At 41.6% G+C, this 22,889-nt stretch overlaps 1 long non-coding RNA gene across 1 annotated transcript in view; it reads right to left on the bottom strand.

Moving 5' to 3' along the window:
- Nucleotides 1-19,338, bottom strand: part of LOC142046971 (uncharacterized) — a 67,408-nt gene extending 48,070 nt beyond the window's left edge. The window contains exon 1 of the long non-coding RNA XR_012656082.1: nt 18,779-19,338. This is a non-coding gene — a long non-coding RNA (uncharacterized LOC142046971). The remainder of the gene's footprint in view (nt 1-18,778) is intronic.
- Nucleotides 19,339-22,889: the final 3,551 nt, after the last annotated feature.

Raw genomic sequence — 22,889 nt, 5'->3', positions numbered from 1 at the left:
CCTGATCTGGTGGCAGCGAGAATATCCAAGCTGGTAGTGAGCTTGGGGGAGTTTCAGGTAAGCCCCCAAACTTTGGACGCAAAAGTCCAGGTTTGGGACAGGACCAGACTGGTGGACACTAAAGTCCAGGTCTGGGACTGGACGGCTAGATTACCACAGGAGTAAGTAACACTCCTGCCTAAAATGGCATCCTGGACGTGGAAGGAGGGGACAGGTGGTGGTGGGGACTCCAAGAAACATTGAAATCCACCTTTCAATCAAAATGAGCTGCTACTGACCCAAGAATGAGGCTATGGGAGTTAAGAGCACAAGGAGCTTCTGTTAGACTTGCTGAACTGAGGTCCTCAGTGCAGAAATGCAGGCCTTGGAGAGATCCTCCACCACCACCACCACCACAGATTCTACTGAAAGGGAATGGCTGAAGAAAGAGGCTCAGCTGGGTCAGAACAGGAGGAGAGGGCATCAACAACTATACCCCAAAATAGTCTGATGAGCAAGCTGTTTATCAGGATCTGCTTGAGACATTAGTAGCAAGCTCCTTGCCCTTTGCATAGAGGGAAGATCTGGGGAGGATCTGCTTGAGACATTAGTAGCAAGCTCCTTGCCCTTTGCATAGAGGGAGGATCTGGGGAGGATTTGCTTGAGACATTAGTAGCAAGCTCCTTGCCCTTTGCATAGAAAAAGCACTAAGTGGATAAAGCTCGATCAGCAAAGGGAACACAGGACACCTGCTGTGGATAGATGACTTCAGCACAACAAGGTAAGATGCTTGTGAAACACAGGCCACCATTCTGAATTACGTGTACATCACAGTCCAAGGAAACAACAAACCCCATATCCTCTGGCATTAAGATAATATGGAAAGGGGACATTTTCCAATGGCCGCATGTCTTCAAACCTGACATATTGACCTACTTTTTAATTAGGCAGGTGGCTAATACATTTGAATGTATTATCTGGTACTCATATTTTGGAGGCGATCAAGAATACACAAATTCAAGCCCTTTGAATGAGAGTGGAGTCATGTACAAATTGATTTTAAATCAAGGAATCATCACATTCCAGTTCAGCATGGAAAGGAGGCAGCTAGAGCATATTGTAAAGAAGTATGGTCTGAGACTCTCTGCTCTGTGTCCCCTCTGTGGGTGACCCTTTACAAAATGTCTCCCAAGTATCAGGCAGTTATGTTTGAATGAAAGACATTTGGCTGAATGTCATCCTGAATAAGCTCAATGCAGTGCTCATGGATCAAAGGAAATAGTTGGAAAAACTCACCATTATTTAGGAGTGAGGTTCTTGCTCATATAACAGATCCATAACTTTCACTGTTCGGGTCAGAAAGTAGCTCTATAAAATAGCGTCTTCGTCAGTAGAACTGTTCCCTGTGTGTTCAGTTATGTATGCTCATTTCAGTGATTTAAAACAGCCTCTTCAACTACTTTATACCCCAGTTAGTACTGCAGAGCCAACACAGCTAGAGAGAGTGGTCTGTATTCTAGTCCTCCCTGGGTATTGGGTCCTATTTGGTGTAATAATGTGTAATACTAGAGACTGTGGTGGGAAGAGTGATGCAAAATCTTCTGCAACATTCTGAACACAAGTGGTTCAAATTGTCTTACATTCTGAAATGCAGTGGGATATTGACGATATATTTGAATTCTATATTAAATGTGAATAGAAACAGCCTTTGGAGCATGTGAAGTTAGTGCTGGCAACCCTGTTCCCCACAACACCTAACTGGGGAGGCAGAGGGGTGGGGACTGGAAATATGGTTAATCTCAGCTTTCATCCGGGGGGGATATGCTTCTAGCCTATAGAAAACCTTGAAAAGGTCATTAGATGTAAAATAATTGCTAGAGATGAGTGTCTCACTAGTGTTTCCCAAAGATCATGGGTTATATACAATGCAACCCCAGACACCCAAAACTTCCAAGGGCATCCTCTAAGCGAAGACTGCCACAAACTTACTCTTTGCTAGCAGCCTGAAGCTAAGCAATGTGGCATCTGGTCAAAAGAAGGGTCTGTCCAGTAGTGTGAGAGACAGCATGATTTAATGGAGAAAGTACAGAACTGAACAAGGGACTCCTGAATTCTCATCCCAACTCTAACCCTTACTTCCTAGCTGGCCCTAGCTTTTCTATGTATAAAATGGATTTACTGCTGCTTACATAGATTATATGGCTCTAATGGGTGATTAATTTGTTAACCTTTGTAAAGTTCTGTATAAATGCTGAAATGTACCAGAATGTGCACACAGCATTCCCAGTGGCTTGGGGGCTCCCACCTCTAGACAATAATCTGTAATCTAAAACCTTATATACTGTTCATTTTGCGCACACATGGGCACTACGTCTCCTGCAGAGACAGGTTGTTAGTGACCTATGAGCCTACTTTTTCTCTCTCTCAAAAAAAAAAAAAAAAAAAAAAAAAAATTGGAAGTAGCTAGTATGAAATTAGAACTTCTCATATTTACAACCAATCCAGTTTGGAAAACATGTGACACTGTATTAATATATGGAACAACTAATTCTTCTTAGATTTGGAACTAAATTTCACCCAACCAAACTGAAAAATGAATACTATTGTTAAATTACATTTCTGAATTATTGCTATGAACTATGTAGCTCAACAAGCTTTCCCCAAAATGCATATGCTAAACAAACAGGCAGACATCTGGATCTCAATATTCTCGGGCGTTAATATAATGAAAATTCAATGTTGCTCTGTACTTTGTAACGTTCAGATGAAACAAAGCTTGGAGAAATTCATACTTCATTTTGATGTTTTGAACAGTCCTACACTCCTCATCAGAACATTGCAAAGATGAGCCTTTTAAATAACTTAGCACATTATGCAGTACCCTATTAAAACTAACCTCATTCAATGCCAAGGTGACCTGATTTTCATTCTCTTTTAAAAAGATTGTGAAAAGAAAATCTTATACAGATTTCAATCAAAATTTATTTTTTCATGTTCGTATGAGTGGAATTATTACCTGTTCAATCAATGAGAAGGTGTATGTGATCTTTTAGTCCTTCTTAGTTATTGGGGTGGAGGTGACTAACTACTTTTTCTCATTTACTGTATATTATCCTGGAATATCAAAAGATGTACATGCAGCAAAGAATCCTGTGGCACCTTATTGACTAACAGACGTTTTGGAGCATGAGCTTTCGTGGGTGAATACCCACTTCGTCGGATGCATGTAGTGGAAATTTCCAGGGACAGGTGTGTATATATATAAGCAAGAAGCAAGCTAGAGATAACGAGGTTAGTTCAATCAGGGAGGATGAGGCCCTGTTCTAGCAGTTGTTAGTCTACAAGGTGCCACAGGATTCTTTGCTGCTTTTACAGATCCAGACTAACACGGCTACTCCTCTGATAAAAGATGTACGTGTAAGCTATATTCTTTGAAACAAACTAAGCTGCTCAAAACTGCTTGTTTAAAATTTTTGTGTTAGTTGAAAATAAAGCTACCTTACATTTTTAATATATATTTTTAAAAAAACTCAGATGAACTGAATAATGTTCCTTTTTATAACAGCACTTTTACTCTAGCAGGAGATCCCAAAGTCCATTATAAGCAATGGGATGCAGCTGCCAATCAGTGCCATACACTACAAAGATTTAGGGGGGAAGTGAAGAATAACTTCAGATATAACAAGTGATTTTTAGGTAGGCAGAATAGATTTGCCTAAATTAGGGCATAGCCAGGATTTCAGATTACCATCTCTACTATGTTCAAATTTGATTGAAGTCATTAATGACCACAAGTTGTTCAGATTTCAATTTCACATCTCATCCAAAGGACCTAAAATAGCTGAGTTGATGCCTAACTACTGAAGAGGACGTGACTGTGGCTCTGACTGCTCATCCATGCCAACCATCCTCCTTTTCCATTATGCAGCAATAGTATTCCACAAATAGATATTTGGTGCCAAAATTAAAGTTACACCAGTGAAATAGTAGAAGTCACTGGCCAGACATTTACAGGCAGGATTTGCTGAAGTGATAAACCAGTTTTTGACTGGAGTATCTTCTTCCATAGCTGTTGAGAAAAGAATTCCTTATTTGTACTAGCTCATTCAAATCTGAGTAAAACAATTGGCAGTGTAAAAAGGCAGGAAAGCTAGCTTTCCTCTTCCAAGCAACGAACAAAAACCACTCGGCAGATAAAATATCCTGTTCTAGAAAACCTGGTGGACCCATTGATATACACAAATCTACTCAGTTCTCAGTTATAAATCTAAGGTATTAAGATTTGGAGCCTACCATCAGTTATCAGATTTCCCCATCCAATTTTATTTCTACAGTTTAAAAAAACAGAAAATGCGGCTGTGTACTCCATGTGGCATTAATTGAACAGTGATGATAAATCCACAAATTTCTGAATCATAACAATGATTCAATATACTGCAGTGATTTTTTTCTTATGTGTATTTTAACGAGGAAGAATTTGCCTTGCAGCAATTGTTTGTAAGGCAACGCAAACACAAGTTTTAATTTTGTCTTTAACCAACATTTTAAAATAATGGATTTATAACTGCTGTGTTTGATACTGATGTAGTTCAATGTGAGGATTTTTGTACTTCATAACTAGCAGAGATGCCAATTCTTGGATCACAGCTTTACAAACTTGTTCAGAAAGCATTCTTTGCTCTAATGTTCCTCCTTCTCAAACCTGCTTTGTTGCTTGCTGGACATTTTTTTACCTAATACTTACCCCTACAAGCCTGCTGAAGCTTCTGCTAGTACACAGGGTATGCCCGAGCAAACACCAGATGCTTCAAGACATGGGTTTTTCATGCCTTCTAATGAGAAACAAGTTTCAGAAAGTTAAAATAACATACAGTATGCTTTTATTTAATGCAAGTAGATGGAAGTAAAATGTGCTGACCTTTCTACAGTTAGTTTTCTTGTGAACATTGCAAAATGAATGTAAACTCCCTCAGCCCACACAACTTTTCCAGATGTATCATTCTGGGCTCTGGCTAGACAGCTGTAGAGTTAAGTGGGAGTGCAGATAAGCATGCTGTAATGAGATGTAGGCCTCCACCTGGTAAGGTGAGTGGCATAATTTTTTCCTTCTGGGTTGGTTGTTCTGAAAAGACTTTGTACTTTTAGTCACACGTCCATATTTTAAATATCACAGTCACATGCTCTAAACACATACTAGCATCATAAATAGGCTCTTATGATATGTTTCTCTTACACAGCGGGCCCATGAGTAAAAGTGATACTAACATGGTCTGCACAAATGTATTACAAAAGATGGATGGGAAAAAGAAGATCTTTTCAATAATATTCTTTACAATGTAGCTTTTTTGTGTATGACTCTTTTTTGGAACATTATTATTCAATAGCTATAAAGTTGTAACATTCATATATGAATCAAAGAGTCATTCTTATTTCTGGAAAAGACCCACACTTTTACCCTACATTCCCTCATTTAAGTATTTATGGTTGTTAGGTATCTATAGACTACACCCATGCTCTTTCATCACTGATAATTGATGCATGTACAAAATCCAGAGGGGAGAATATCATCAAAGGAGAAGCACTATAGCTTTACATGATGCCAATGCACATACTCAAAAAGGCACTTTTGAAACTCTTGTCATGTATGGAAATAATTAAAATATCACAATTACTTTTCAACCTTGGGAGGAAGTTAGTCTGAATTCAGTTAGCAGAATTGCTATTAAGGCAGATATTGGTGTCTATGATTAATTTTCTTCCAGAAATCCAGTGTCCACACAGATTTTTTTTTAAGCCACAACTGGCTTAGGAACTCTCATTATCATAACAATTAAGGGTTTCTTCCAGATAGGAAACAGACTGGTCCTCATTTTCAGCATGGGTGTGGGACCTGTAGCAAAACACCTGTTCTAAGTCAACTATTAGCTCTTTCAAAATGTCAAAGTCAGCACTCCTTTGTAAGGTGGTAGACGGACTGCACTGCTCCTCCTTCAGAGACTTATGGGTCTAGTAGGTTCCCAGATCCATCTGAGGCAAAAGTTTTCTCAGCCACTAGACTAGAACAATGATGGGTTAGTAGAACATTGCCACTATCTGTATTCCACAACCATCTGTGAACTGTCCTTCTACAGCATCCACACAAGACACAGTCTCCAGTGACCTACACTGATGAAACTGGAAGGTAGAAGATTTGGAGCATTGATAGTCAAAGAACAAATCCAATCAGTTGATGGCTTAAGGAGTTTGTATAATTCAGTGCTGAATTAGATTCTTCTCAAGCACCAGAGCCTTGTTCTGGAGGTGACCTGGGCTGCAATATCCTAACCAATGGGCCTTATATGGATAGCTGCCAGCTCACCAAGACAGATTGCCATCAGATCTTCTAATAACGTTGACTGTATCTGAGAAGTACCTGGCTGCTAAATCTCTAAGGAAAATCTAGGTGCAGTCAGATGTCGTAGTAGCTGTTCTGTATGTAGCATTGTCCCTGTGAGTCAGTACAGAATCAATGCCTTAGTATGGTGTTTTTGAAGCACCCTGCTACTAGGGGTATAACAACAATAATACGGTAGATTATATTTCTATGGCATGTTCCCTCTGAGTATCTCAAACTTCCCAGACTATATGAATTAGGCCTCACAATGCCCCTGTGAAGCAAGGAGGTATTATTACCCTATGTTTCAGGCAGCGAGCCTGAGGCATCCAGGGATGTTGACTTGTGTGAAGATCACACAGAGTCTTGGCAAAGCTGGTATTAGAACCCAGGCTTACTCTCTAATGCCTTAACTATGAGATTATTCCTCTTCGTAAAACTAAGGTTCTTATCCCTTTCCAATAAAAGCCCATGGTGTGAGGCTGTTAAACTCAGGGTCCCAAACAAATGCAATTGGTTACAATGTACTTTTCATTTCCTGCTATAAGCTATTGTGTTGTGCACTGTTACAAAGCTGCTGCACCTGATCGCAGCTGCATTTCAGAGGTGGGTGAAGTGATCCCTGTAGGTAGCTTGTATTTTAGTGTTTGTAAAGCCTTTCAGGATAAAAGGCACTATATATTTATATGTATTGCTATGTAAGATGTAGACTTACCTGATATAAACATTGTGTTCATAGGACTCAGTTCTCATGCAAGTCATTTAACAATTGTTTTAGTAAAAGATGTTGATTCTGAGGTGCCTTTTGTCTGAGCTATCTGTAGATCTCAGCATTTTCTTTTTCTTATGTACAAAAAAGGATCCATTGGACATAGTTTATCTCTCTTAATTTGTAGCAAAACATGCACATTTATCTTAAGAACAATGTGAGCTCAAGCCCAATGAGCCACAAAGAAAGGATATCTGTTTGCAATTTAGGAACAGTCCTTTTACGTTTTTTTGAACCCTTGCTACTGGATTAAATTGTACTACCAAGTCATCTCAGATTTATGTATAGTTTACATTGTTGTTTTAAAAGTATTATTCATGTCTTGAGCATCTTTCAAACCAATTAGTTCCTAATTTTCATGCCACGTGGATTGTGCTTTTTGCGTGCAAAGCTGAGCTGTCGCATTTCATATAAAGAGTTTCTAAGTTCAAATTGATTCAATTTAAAACAAATGAGTTCATGTGGCTATTTCAACCACATGCACAAAATACTATGTGCAATTTATTTAGAGCTTAAGTGGAAATTAAGTAAAAGAGATTCAAACTCTTTAACATCAGAAGGTTTTTGAGACTGGAATACTTTTTTTAAAATGAAAGCATAATAAAATAACGACAAATCAACAGGGACACAGTTTTATATTTTGTTTGAGAAATGATGCCTCCAGCTGCACAGTATCCTCTACTTTGGTTTCATAGCAATAAAAAAGGAATAGCACCACATATGGAATCATCAGCGCCACTCCTTGCAACATCCTTGATTTTTCAATAGGTCTCTCTACATCCTGACCTGGTCTGACCCTGCTTAATGTGAGAGATCTGATCAGCCTGCACTAATACAGCTCCACAAATGATGCCTGAGTTAGAAAAAAAAAAATGAAGGAAAATATATCTAGCTTCTTCCTGGTTCTCCCATGGAGGCTGCACATCTGTGGTACTGAGGTCAGCTTCAGTACTGTAGTGTCCATTGTTCTGCACTGCACTGAATGGGTTGGACAGAATCTGTGTGAAAAGTAACTCTGAAAACGGAAAAACTGAGCACTTGGATTTATTCTGCATGTGTGTGAGATGAAAGGCAGGGGCTACAAAGTTGGATAGGAAAAGTTCATTTTTAAAAGTCAGAGCTGGGTTTCTAAATTGGGATGAATGCCCATGATCCACAGAAGGCAGAAAGAAACTTGGAACTAGATCCTGCAACTCTTACTCATGCACAACATCCTTATTCATCCTGTGGTTCTCATGCATATATGAATAAGGATGACTTGGTGTAAAGGCTGAAGGATAGGGACCTGGGTTTGTATGATATGAAATGAAGCATTAGGGTTTAAAATCCCAGTTAAGGAGGAGGAGCTGCCACGTGGAGTGAAAAATAGTGTGTGTAAAGCCTCAGCCTTTTAAGGAAAGCTATCATTTCGCCTCAGTCTGAACTTCCACTCGAGTTAACCGGAACCTGAGAGCTCCCCACTCCCTTTGGTCTATATTATACCATGCTTATCATCAACACCTCTTCACAACCTCCCAGGCTCATTTTCCATGGAATAATGTGATAGGACTCTTGTGATCTCATTGACTGAGAACCTGTCCTAGTGTAAGGAATAATAGGCATGACAAGGGAGTAACCATGACAATAAAGGGTTTTTATAAGTGATTTATACTGACATGATGTATCACACCAAATTACTTTCGTAAAGTCACTTCCATCAGCAGTAATTTCCTCTCCTCCCTGCTCACCCTCATGCAGTAACATAAGGCAACTAATGCATGAATATACATGCAGAATCGCAGCCTGGGCTTTGGGAATGCTGGGTTATAGAGGAGAATAATACCCTCTGGTTCCACCCCTCCTCCCATCATATTCAGGCAATGAAAATGTTGCAGCACATTTGGGAAGTCATAGAAAGTTCCCTTGTCCTTCCCTAACAAAGTGTTGTCAATCTAGAATGACTGAATCATGTACTCTAGAATGCATGGGCATACATTCACTGTGTTGTCAAAAGTTACCAACATCCAAAGGGAAACAATTAAAATCACTCTTGATATGCAGTTCTTCTATGTGGGCACCTTATTATGAAATGCTACAGAAAGAGCTGAGAAGGGGTATTAGGTTATGGAATCATATCCAAAACATACTGTTCAGCTGCTGGATTTCCCATTGCCCAGAACCACAGAGAGATAAGTGTTACATTTGGATTTAAAATCAGTGCCACAGCCTGTGTTTGCAGTAAGGCAATGAGGAGCCATACAGGGAAGCAATGTTAGCCCTGAGCAATGTATCTCTTTCTCAAGGAAGCCCAGTCTAAATATCTAGCACAGTCTTTGAAACTTTATAAACTTTTGCCTTGCCTCACAATTTTAAATAAAAAATAAACTGGTTGACTGATTAAATGTAGCATATTGTAAATCTTCTAACAGTCATCTATCTTCTGGAGGACATACACACCAGGGCAAACATTCGAAGCTGCAAGAGCCTTGCCAAGAGGAGATGTGTTTGCTCCACATTCTAAACATATGACGCAAGTTTTGTTCTGCAAAAACTTATCATTTAATTTAAAGAGTTTTTGTTCTTGAGGATAAAAGGAAAGAAAACAAACACAAACATAACAGGCAGAGCCTGTTTATAGTATTGAAATGGATTAAGTATGTTTCACTGTCTTGACTATATCAATGCATTTATAACTGGCAAAATTAACTAAAGAGGCCTCTGGAGTTAAATAATGGTGGTAGAAAAAAAGCCTTCTGTCATGAACTTTATGGAATAAGAACTAACTCTATTTATTCGCTTTTATTTACCATTGGGTGGTTCCAGATTTTTCCCTAGTTCCTACTTAAACAGGGTTTCTTTCTGTTAAATTTGCACTCAAATGGCTATCAGGAAAATTTATTGCAGTAATATGAGTGTTTGTATCATTGTGGATTTAGACACACTTGCTACTTTCCGAAAGAATGTCTAATGTCTTAGCAAAAAGTCAAGTACCAGTCACGTCTGCAGTGGCTGTGAGGCATCCAATACCTAGATGAGTCCATTTTAAAACTCAAAATAAAGCAAACAAAACAATGAGGCCCAATTTACTATTCCTTGGCTCAAGTGATCCATTCTTCTGCCTGCCATCTAACTGCTGAATGCATTATCGCCCAGCCAGACCTTGCAGCAAATCTGACTAATGCAAGTACTTCCTTCTTCGGTCAGCCAATCACCCCTTTCTAGGCACCAGAACACAATGGCTTTTTTCCCCCTTTATTTCTCATAGATTCTGAGACACAAAATTACTGACTTTTTGAAAAGTCAATTCTTTCTTTGCTTGGCGAGCGTGTGTGTGTGTGTGTGTGTGTGTGTGGTTTTCCTTCCTTTTCCTTTTCATCTATTTTACTGAAATGGAAAAAAAGCTTTTTTCTCCCCTTCCTGTTAGTAGCTTCATGTTCACTTTTCCCTCCTCTAATCTCCTCCCGGCCCCCCGCCAAAATACTGGTGGCTCTTTGTGCGTGTTAGAGGAAAATATTCATCTTGAAAAGGTTCTTTCTGCTACAAATGGAAATCAGTAGATTCTCCAGCCCCCATTACATCTTGTGAAAGCTGTAGAAAACACAATGCTTCTTTGACTGGCTCAGGCACCCGTAGCTCATCGACACTGCTATGCTACTGCTGCTCAGGCAAAGCAAGTGCTCTGCTCCAGGTCATTTCAGTCCATGGTGCTAACAGCACTGTGCTGGCTGATGCTCAGCTAGTGCATAGCAAAGAACCTTGTGCAGTTTGTCCTGATGGTCATAGAATTACAGAAGAGCCTTCAAGTGGTCAACTAATCCATCCCTCTCTCCTTCCACCCCACCCTCGTGCTAAGGCAGCATTAAGTATGCCTAGGCCATCCCTGACATATTCTTAAAAACCTGTTGAGATTCCACTACATTCCTAGGTAACTTGTTCCAGTGCTTAACTATCATTATTGTTAGAAACATTTTCCTAATGTCCGATCTAAATTTCCCTAGATTCAAACTAAGCCAATTACTACTTATCCTAACTTCAGTGGTCAAGAAAAACACTTGCTCACCATCCTCTTTATAACAACCTTTTACATATGTAACCCTTCTGCCAGGCAGAGTTGGCAGCAACAAGGGCTGGGTGCAGTATCTAGGGGTTCCTCTTCAACAATACAACACAAAATCAGCTTGAGCTCCCACCCAGTGACCTGGGACAATTACACACCACCTCCTGGGTGCCTCTAAGAGGCAATACTTCCCCTCTCGCAAGCACAGAGTCTGAGTGTAGCAAAAAAAAACCTTTTAATAAAAGGAGGGAAGTAACTTGGCTCTAATTTGGGAAAACACCACAAACAGGGTTCATAAACGTAAACTATGAGCAAAATACACACCCCCTAATAAGTTGGGCAGCGTCCTTTTCCCTCAGGTTCTTAAATCCAGCAACCCAAAAAGTCCCTTTAATGTGCCTGACCCTCCTCTACACCCCACTTACAGTTATTGTCCTTGGTCAGTGCAGACCCAGGGTGCAGCTGCAGAGTTCACCTCCCACCCTAGATGGAGGCAGGGTAAGAAGACACCTTACTCGCAACGCTGCCCGGGAACTCACTCACTAATCCTTTCTGCCAGCTGCCCTGCTGGCTGACCACCACACCTCTCCACCAGGATCCCTCTGATCCTCTTTGCCAGCCGCACTGCTGACTGATCGCCACACCACTCTGTGGGGCTCCGCTTTAGTCCTCTCCATGGGCTACCTTCCCAGCCGATTGGTGCGCCTCTCTGCCAGCCGCCTGCTGGCCAATTGCCACGCCTCTCTGTGGGGCTTTGCTGTGGTCCTTTCCACCAGCTGCCTTGCTGGTCAGTTGCCACACCTCTCCACTGCCTGCCCTGCCAGCAGATTTGCCGGGCTGTCTTCAGGTCCCACCACTTAACACAGCTCTCAGTAATTTCAGCTGTTAGTGGGGGAGCCTCATTGCTAGTTCACATCAGAAATACTGTCCCAAAGCAGGTCTAACACTTAGACTTAGGTATCAGTGACTTCAGTTCTGCGGTGTGTAACAAGACTCTCAGTTGAGTCTAAATTAGCTCTTTTATTATACTGTGGAGAGAGGAAGGGTCAAATGATGTCTTGGACCCTTAAAGAGGGCCCCCACCAGCAGATACAGCTACCTATCCCCACCATCCCTCAACTCACTGGGCTTTGGAATCCATGGCCCCTGCCTAGCGAGTGCCATTGAGGGTGATCACTCCATCGGGCTATGCCAAATATAGTTCTACTGTCCTTGAGTCACACAAGGATAACAACCCTTTATACTCCTGCCCCAATAACAAGGAGACTAGGGATCCAATACCAGCCACAAGTGATAATTTGTGCAAGCAATCCCATCATGCTGGCATGTAGGTAGGGTGGGTTTGTCCGTGGAAATGAGATCAGCTTCTGAAGTCCTCTTCCACAGCTCATCACTACACATCATGGGAGAGCTCATTCAGACTCTGCTTATGCATATTTGAACACAGTTGCATGTCCCTCCATGGCCTTCTCTTCCCTAGAGTAAATGTACCCAATTATTTCAACCTTTCCTCACAAGTCATGTTTTCTTAAACTTCTTATCATTTTTGTTGCTCTCATCTGGACTCACTCATATCTTTTGTAAAGTGTGGGCCCAAAACTGGACTTGGTACTCTAACTGAGGCTTTATCAGTGCCAAATGGAACAGAACAATTACCTCTCATGTCTTAAATACAAAACTGCTGTTAATATAGCCTAGAATTATATTTGCCTTTTTCTCAACAGCATTATACTGTTGACATTTGTGATCCACTATAACCATAGATCTTTTTCAACCATACTGCTGCCTCTCAGTTATTTCCCATTTTGTAGTTGTGCATTGGATTTTTCCTTCCTAAGAGTAGTACTTTGCATGTCTTGTTATTGAATTTCATTTTATTTATTTCAAGCCAATCCTCCAATTTATCAAGAGCCTTTTGAATAGTAATTCTGTCCTCCAAAATGCTTGCAAAGCCTCCCATATTGGTGTTGTCTGTAAATTTTATAGGCATCCTCTGCAGTCTATCAGCCAAGTGGTTAATGAAAATATTGATGCCTTTGGGACTCCACTTCATATGTCTTCCCAGTTTAAAAGCAAACCGTTGATAAGTACTCTTTGAAAACAGTATTTCAAACAGCAGTGCATGCTCCTTGTAGTTGTGAGCAGAGTTTGAATGAGCTCTCCCCTGACATCTAGTGGTGAGCTGTGGAAAAGGACTTCAGGAGTTAATCTCGTTTACATGGATGCACCCAACCTGCCTCGGTGCTCAGCATGATAGGATTGTTTGCCCAAATGATCACTTGTGGCTGGTGTTGGATCTCCAGTCTCCTAGTTATTGGGGCAGGAGTAATAAAGAGTTGTTATCCTTGTTGTGTGACCCAAGGGCAGCAGAATAGTATCTGGCATACCCCGATGGAGGGACTCACCATCAACTAAATGGCACTTGCTAGGTAGGTCCCAAAGCCTAATGCGTTGGCGGGGTGGGGCGGGGGGATAGGTACTTGGTTGTGTGAGGCCTCTTTAAGGGTCTTAGACACCATTTGACTGTTCCTTTCTTCATGGTATAATAAAAGAGCTAATTTTGACTCAACTGAGAGTTTTGTTACATGTTGCAGAGCTGAAATCACTGATACCTAGGTCTAAGTATCAGACCTACTTTGGGACAGTGTCTCTATTGCAATAGACTGACCAGTGTGTACCAGCAGTCAGGGTTCCCCACTAACAGCTGAAATTGCTGAGTGTTGTGTTAAGTGGTGGGACACGAAGACATTTTGGTGAGTGGCCAGCAGGATGGCTGGCAGAGAGGGCCAGAGAAGAGCCCCGCAGAGAGGTGCAGCAATTGGCTGGCAGGATGACAAGCATCTGCCTGAGCAGTGGAGCGTGTAAGGTGTCTCCTTACCCCCTCTTCCACCCGGAGTGGGAGGTGAACTTGGGTTGCACTGGCCAAGGACAGCAACTGTGAGTGGGTTGCAGAGAAGGGACGGGCACGTTAAAGAGATTTATGGGTTGCTGAACTTAAGAACCTGGGGAAAAGGACACTGTCCAACTTACTTGGGGGTGGATCTTTTGCTCGTGGTTTATGTTTATGAACCCTAGTTGTCTGTTTTCCCCAATTAATGCTGAGTTGCTTCCCTGCTTTTAATAAAAGTTTTTGCTACACTCAGACTCTGTGCTTGTGAGAGGGGCCCAGGGGCGTAGTGTATAATGTCTCAGGTCATTAGGTGGGGGCTTGAGCCTGTTTTGTGTTGTATTGTTGAAAAGGAACCCCTAGATATTGAATCTGGCCCTTGTTGCTGCTAGCTCAACCTGGAAGAAGAGTTACATAGTAATTTCATCTAGACCATATTTCCCTAGTTTGTGTATGAGAATGTCATGTGGAACTGTGTCAAAAGCTTTACTAATGTCCAAGTATATCATGTCTACTGCTCTCTCCCCCTCTCCCCACCCTCCCCCTCCTCCTGCCCATTCTCTAGACTGGTTACCCTGTCAAAGAAGGGAAATAAGTTGGTTTAGCATGCTTTGTTCTTGTTATTGGCTATTATCATCAACTTATTATCCTCTAGGTTTGAACACACTGAATGTTTATTCATTTGTTCCAGTATCTTTCTGGGTATTGAAGTTTGACTGATCTATAATTCCCAGGGTTCTCCTTTTTATCCCATTTTCTGAAACTCTGGGACCTTGCCCATCCTCCATGAGTTCTCAGAGATAATCACTAATGGTTCAGAGATTGCTTTGTCTAGTTTAAACACCTAGGGTGAATTTAATCATGCCATGCTGATTGGGTCACGTGCCCCCCCGCCCCAGATTTCTGTCTTCCATTGGCCTTGCTCTTTGATGTAGCAGGGCAGAGCAGTGGTGTGTCTTCTTGGCTAGCTGCTGCCTTCTTTTGGAGTCAATGGCTGTGAGGCCATTCTGATAGCAGGGAGAGATCTCTCTTCTGCAGAGATGCTGCCATTTTTATTTGTGCACCCCCAACCCAGACAGTCTGAGTGGCTTGCTGATGAGGTGAGTCAGGGGATGGAGGTGGCGGTCCCTCCTTGAGCCCTGTCGTACAGGGCTGAAGTCGAAGCCCCAGCCTAGCTGTGTGAGTAGGGTGAGCTGCTGAAGATCCAGAAAAATATGGGCTGTGTCCAAATATATTTATCAAACAACACTGTAACCCACAAATAAATATATAGAAGAGGAGAAAATACTTCGTATGTTTCAAGTTGGGAAGTTATTGAATGTTTAGCACCAGGAAGCAATGATTAAGATAGAACGATTTCCCTGGCCTATCCACCACCAATATATCATTGCTGGTCATGCAACTTTTAGTGATCCCAATAATTGCATCTTACTTACAATGGTCACATATAGAAACATTCCACATTTTTCATAGGTAACCTTACCCTTGTATTTGTAGTATTCTCCATACTTACTATAGGGAAATCTTCATGCTTCAAGTGGGAAGGGCATTGTCACACTGTCTTAAAAGGACAAAATAATTTAGGAACACACCTAGACTGTCTGCTGACATGGTTAAAAGTCAGGCAATATCACCCCAGAGATTATCCAAGTGGTTCTCCAATTGCCTAAGAACATGCTATAAGTTAGTCATGTTAGATCCACCTCATTCCACCAGTACTCAAGAAGCTTCTGCTGCCTGTTTGAAGAATGCCCGTACTTCTAAAATTTGTAAGGCAGCTACGTGGAGTTGGGTAATTTGGTAGAGGCTTCCAGACTGATGCCCACTTCGTTAGGGCTGCCTAGCAGTCATTACTTCAGTAGGACTCATAGAACCCACCTCCAAGGAAGCAGACAACTCCTTGTTATTCACCAAGAGTGGACTCCATGTGGACAACCCTTTGATGAAAGAATAGTTACTTCCCTTACCATAACTGAGGTTCTTTGAAATGTGTTGGCCACATAAGGCCATGCCTTTCCCTCCTTCCCCACTACTACAGAGTCCTACTCCTCTGGGAATCTGATTGGCAAAGGAACTGAGGGTGAGTTGGGCCCTCTCCTCCTTTAAACCCTGAAGTGAGAGGGAAACAAGGAGATCCCGGGCACAGGCATGGCCCCCATGCACTCTGCTGGCCAAAAGAATCCAATTTTGCATTCATGGGTGGCATAGGCACCACAGGTGGAATCTGTGTGGACAACAGATCTCAAAGAACCACAGATACTGTAAGAGAATTCTGGCATGTATAGAAAGCATCTACTGTTTTGAAAGATTTCTACTGTTTGTGCCCCTTGTTTTTATAATGAAGAAACTGAGGGTGTGTCTGCTAAACAAAAGCTAGAGCAATTGACTTAGCTACATTGCTCAGGGTCTGTATATGTAGATGCTTCCTACAGCCATAGAAAGGGCTTTTCCATCAATGTAGTTAATCCATATATCTGAGAGGTAGTAGCTAGAATTCTTCTGTTGGCCTACTGGCATCTACATGTACAGACCTCACTACATCACACAGGGGTAGAAATTTTTCACAGCCCCTGAATGAGGTAGCTAGGTTAATCTATTTTTTAGGTGTAGACCAGACCAGAGGCTAGACACACCCACATGGGAAGCCTTTCCCACTAAAAAGGGGAATCTGGCTATGCACTCCAGAAAATTTTGAAAGCGAGGTTCAATTTCCTCCCTTCTGGACTATTTAAAAATATCTCAGAACAGAAAAAGTTGATACTAAGTAAAGTAAGCACCTAGCTGCTATTCAACTGCAATGCTGTGTGAGGGTCAGCTGCATGTGTCAGATTAAATACCAATGAATTTACACCAAACACAATTTCTGCTGCTGCTCCCAACTTGGAAAGATTAGGCGAGTTAATGATGTACAGCTTAACTAAAACACCATTAGAGCAGTTGATATCTGCAAGTATATAATAGATGTAAATACTGAGGAGGAAGAGGGTGGTTCATGGTTATATGTAATTAGAAGTAATGAGTTGAAGTAAAAAAAAGGGGAGCATTTTATTCATGTAATTATTTTTATCTGTATGTTTGCAGGACGCAGCATAGCAAAAACACAGTCTGCATAAAGGACATTACAAGCTCAGGCCTCACGTCTTCAAAAAAAAAAAAAATCAGTGTAATTGCAATGCCCCATTGGCTATGGTTGCCGAATGGCAAGTTAATTAAGGAAAAATAGGCTAAATGTTAGGAAAAGCTTCCTGAGTAAGCTGTGACATTGTTTTCTAAGAGGAAATTATGGGGACCGTTTTGTCTAGTTAAAACCCTAGAAACCATGCCAGCGGGACAAACCTGCGCTTAGGAGATGGATTGAGTGTCTAATTTCTGTACATTATGTTTAATAATAGAACTGGCAGTGGGAAAGTGTGTCTGAGGGAAGAATTTATCATGATATTATTTTCTGACCAGCTCTATTACTGTACAAGGGAAAAAATCACAAAGAAAAATCATCAAAGATTTTGCAAAATGCTTATCTAGCAACACTTTTTTAAAAATCCAAATACTGTAAGGGAATTGAAAGCTAGAGTCCTCAATAAGCAATCTCTTAAAGCAAGCACCCTGCAACTAATGAAGGGGCAGGGTGGAGGATTGGAAAAGTAAAGCTGTCTTTGGCTGCACAGCTAACGGGTCCAGACTGAATATACAGACTTGTTAAGCATCTCTTAAACCACAACATAATATGTTAGAACCAGCTCTACAAAGCCAAACCATACTCTTTAACCAGGCATTTCCTTAATACAAGTTTTGTTGTGAGAGTCTTGGTCAGGGTGACAATGACATCACCAAATGCTTGTTTTTCTGTGTGAAATCCAAACATTTGCCACTCTCCACATCTGGGAGCCTGCAAACATAGGGAAGGAAGATATAAGTGTACAGAGGGGCACGCTTAGGAGTAGGAGAGCAAGAGGGAGACGTGCTTGGAAAGTGGGGGAGCAGATTGTGGAACAGAAGGAAAATGTATTGGAAGGGAGAAAGGAGAGAGCATAGAGAATGGAAGGAGGGTCTAACCAACAGAACACGGAAGAAGACAGAAGGATGGAGCCCTGGTAGTCCTATTTATTTTATCTATAGGCAATCCCATGGTGCTCATCATTGTAGTATCTGAGCGCCTTTAGGCTCTACTAATGCTGCAGAACCATCAGCTGAGCACACACTAGACCTGTATGGAGTCAAGGCAGCAACCAGTTGTCCTTCCAAACTGTGGTGGAAACACAGGGAAAGGGGAAAGAAAAGAAATCACATGCAAACAAGTCCTGATATAGGGCCAAGTATTACGGCTAGCATTTTACTCAGGATATCATATCTATCTTGTCAGCAATAATTAAAGTGAAATTTGTGCCAGCAAACCCATTATAGCCCACCATTTTAGGCACTTATCAGCTGGCTGTAATAGTTTGTTCTGGGAGTAACACATTTTCTTGACTTATAAAGTGAAATATCAGTGTGCGTCTATTGAAACTATAAAACCCAGGAGGGATTAAAAGCAGGCATCAATAGTGGAACACAGGAAGTATTATCAGAGAGAGGATATTGGCCCACTTATGCAGCCCCCAATAAACCATATTCAGATACCATAACAACATTGAAAATGGAGATAAAAATGTCTCTCAAACAGAGGCAATCAGCTGAAATTAATGACCTCTTGGGCTGTTATAATATTTAATTCAAGGCCTGTATAAACAAATATACCTTGGACTATGTCCTGAAGCTTGATAACCATAGGCTTTGGAAGGCTGCCAGAGCAAGATGCCAGTTCCATAACTAGAGATCCCACAACTGCTTGACCTGGATGATAAACCACGAGGACCGTCAAGTGCGATGAACACCGTAGATCAGGGAAGCAGCACCAAGGGAACATAGGAAAAGAGGCCTTCTCTCAGGTAGCTGAGGCTGAGATTATTCACAGTTTTATAAAGTATAAGCAAACACTCTAATAGCACCTACATACCGATAAGCACCAATTGCAGAAGTAATACTCTCATTTCTGTCTGGCTTATGAGTGCTCAATCCAGTCGTCATCAGCAAGACTGGGGCTAGCAGTGCTGGATGGGGTAAGGCTTCTAGTTTAACAGCTGAGAATCTTCTTTTAAGCAGCAGTATAGAGTTGTAGATTCTAAGGCCAGAAGGGACCATTGTGATCACCTAGTCTGCCCTCCTGTAAAACACAGGCCAGAGACCTGCCCCACAATGCTTCCTATTGCTTTTCTTTTGGCAAAACATCCACTCTTGATTTTAAAATTATCAGTGATGGAGAATCCACCAAAATCCTTGGTAAATTATTCCAATGGCTAATTATTCTCATAGTTTAAAACACTAGGAGCTACTGGAGCCAGTGCACTGCATGGAGGATGTCTTACAGCACATTCCATCTAATAAAGCAATACACTGGACTATTTGTTTTAAAAGTGAGATTAATGAGTTAAAGACTTCAAAGCTAGTGGAATTTTTAGGGGATGGTGGTGTTCACCAATACCAGCACTTTGAATGGAAGTTATTGACATGCACTATCATTATGCAAAAATTGGGTCTCTGGCAGATGGACCCGATAAAGTGGCCACCCTAATTGAGTGCATTATATTGTATCATCAATAATCCATTAAAAGAGAAGCAACAGTATGGGTGGGGAGCTTATTAGCAAGCCCATGTATTCAATGGCAATGGAGTTTGCAATTCACCCCCTTTTATTTAAAAACATATTCCTTATGGTTGTGTAAATGGATGTATATCATCTGCCTGAGTCTGCAGGGAACCTGAAACAATACCTCCATGGGGTGTGAATTGCCCTATTCAGCTTCTTCAGGGCCCCAGAGACTCAGCGACGGTATGACTGGGCAAGTTGTTATTTCACAAGAGGCCACCAAATTCATGGAATTCACTATTTTGCTGTTACTGGTTACTCAGCTTTTTGTTTCGTGTCGCCTGACCTGCCGCTGCCTCTTGCACGTCTGCTTTCCCCACTGTGGGGAGTTAATTGGAGTGCAGTGAGCACTCGCTGCACTGTTCCATGGAAGTAGGCAGCAAGGGATTGGAAAGTGAGAGCTGGAGTCCAGCTGTCATCCCAGGGGGGAAAGCAGGGTGAGCCAGAAGTGTCGGATGATAAGCCAGGCCATCTGAGGAACAGTGCAGCATTGGGGACACTGGGGAAATGAGTTGCTGAATCTGGCTACAAGCTCCCTGCTTCTCTGGCACATAAAAGGGGAAGGAAGTTTGGGTCAGGGAGCCAAGGCAATTTCACCGGAGCTGAGGCCCCAGGAATAGAGATGGGAGTTGGTCTAACCTGTTCTAGTGACAGAGATCCCACAATCTCCTTAGGAAACCTGTTCCAGCGCTTAACTACTCTTACAGTTAGGAAATTTTTTCTAAAACTCCCTTGCTGAAATTTAAACCTATTACTTCTTGTCCTGTCCTCAGTGGCTAAGGAAAACAATTTATCACCCTCCTCTTCATAACAATCTTTTACATTCTTGAAGACTGTTACGCGCCCCCGCCCCCAATTCTTCTTTTCGCCAAACTAAACAAACCCAGTTTTTTCAATCTTTCCTCATGTTTTCTAGACCTTTAGTCATTTTTGTTGCTCTCTTCTGGACTCTCTCCAATTTGTCCACTTCTTTCCCAATGCGTGGTGCCCAGAACTGGACACAGTACTCCAGCTGAGCCCTTATTTATGCTGAGTAGATTGGAAGAATAACTTTTGGAGTCTTGTTTACAACATTCCTGCTAATATAGCCTTAAATGATGTTCAGGGTTTTTTGGAGGAGTTTTGTTTTATTTTGCAACAGTACTACATTGACAATTCATATTTAGTTTGTGACCCACTATAGTTCCCAGATTCGTTTCTGCAGTATGTCCTCCTAGGTAGCCATTTCCCATTCTGTGTGTATGCAGTAGATTATTCCTTCCTAAGTGTAGTTCTTCACATTTGTCCTTATTGACTTTCATCCTATTTATTTCAGACCATGTCTCCAGTTTGCCAAGATCATTTTGAATTCCAAGCTTGTTCTCCAAAGTGCTTGCAACCCCTCCCAGCTTGGTATCGTCTGCAAACTTTCTAAGTGTACTCTCTATGCCATTATCCAAAATCATTTATGAAGATACTAAATAGAACTGGTCAGGACTGGAACATCCATACAAAAAAATTAGTGGGTCCTTAGCACCCACTAGCAGCCAAGCTCCCCTTTCCTCCACTTGCACCTACCGGTGGCCTCTGTCAATCAACTCCTCACCCTCCCTCCCAGCTGTTCCACAGCATTCAGGAGGGCCTAGGATGGAGGAGCGAGGAGCGGGAATTAGGCGTGCTTGGGGGAGTGGGCAGAAAGCAGTGGGAAAGAGGTGGGTTGGATGTGAAGCGGGGTGGGAAGAGGCAGAGTAGGACCTCGGGGAAGGGGTGGAGTTGTAGTGGGGCTAAGCAGGGATTGAGCACCCCCGGGGGAAATTAGAATTCAGTGCCTATTTGTGCATCCACCATAACGGGTTTACCTAGACTATATTTTTCTAGTTTGCTCATGAGAAAGTCATGTAAGACAGCATCAAAAACCTTACTGCTTCCCCTCCACCCCAATAAGGCTTGTTACCCTGTCAAAGAAGGATATTAGGTTGGTTTGACATGATTTGATCTTGACAAATCCATGTTGATGGTTACTTATTACCTTATTACCTTCTAGGTACTTACTAATTGATTGAGTATTTGCTCCATTATCGTTCAAGGTACTGAAGCTAAGCATAGTCACACATATAGTATTGTCACCCCCAACAGTTCAAAAATCATGAATCAGATTTACGCACACCCCCCAAAAAAGGCAAAAGTCCTAACCAATATGCACACGCACATGTGCATATACTTTAAAAATACCTTCTTTTTGTTCTTAGCCCTGCCAGCCTTGTATTTTTCTCTGATGGCTTTAGCTTTCCTTACTAATTTTCTATACCTCATAACTTCTAATTTATATCAATTATTATCTATTTTCCCTTCTTTCCATTTATTATATTTTGCTCTTTTCTTTCAGATTCTGCCCTCATTTCACCACTGAACCAGGATGAGCTTTTAGCCAAAATTGTCTTCTTTCTTGCTTGTGGAATTGTGGCTTTCTGGCCAGCTAATAAACTCAAACTCCTTATTTTCATTCACATTTTTCTGTCTATATTTTCCCTCCCAATTTCATGCATAATTGACCTTGTTTTTGGAAAGTTACCCCTCTGAAACACCAAGTATATATGCAATTGGCTGGAACTATCCTCTGTTTGCCAGAATTGAATATAATCAGGTAATGATCATTGATCCCTAGGCAACCAGCAACTTCCAATCCAGTGAGTCATTCATCTTTATGTGTCAGAATGAAGTCCCAAATAGAATTATTCCATATTGGGTGTAATATCTTTTGTATTAGACATTATCATCCATAATTTTTGCAAACGCTAATGATGTCTTACTACTGGCTGCATGAGATCTCCAGCATATATCTCCCCAGCCGAAGTCTCATAACAACGCACCTTTTCCCCCACGCATTACAGGCAGCTGCTTAAGGACTTGGGCTTGGTCTACACTATGCGTTTAAACGATTTTAGCAGCGTTAAACCGATTTAATGCTGTACCCGTCCACACAACGAGGCCCTTTATATCGATATAAAGGGCTCTTTAAATCAGTTTCTATACTCCTCCCCAACGAGAGGAGTAGTGCTAAAATTGGTATTACCATATCGGATTAGGGTTAGCGTAGCTGCAAATTGATGCTTTTGGCCTCTGGGTGGTATCCCACAGTGCTCCACTGTGACCGCTCTGGACAGCAATCTGAACTTGGATGCA

This window comes from Chelonoidis abingdonii, chromosome 6 (assembly GCF_003597395.2).
Source record: "Chelonoidis abingdonii isolate Lonesome George chromosome 6, CheloAbing_2.0, whole genome shotgun sequence".
NCBI classification, from domain to species: domain Eukaryota; kingdom Metazoa; phylum Chordata; order Testudines; family Testudinidae; genus Chelonoidis; species Chelonoidis abingdonii.
Note: the sequence above shows the minus strand (reverse complement) of the source record. Positions and strands in the feature narration are given on the sequence as shown.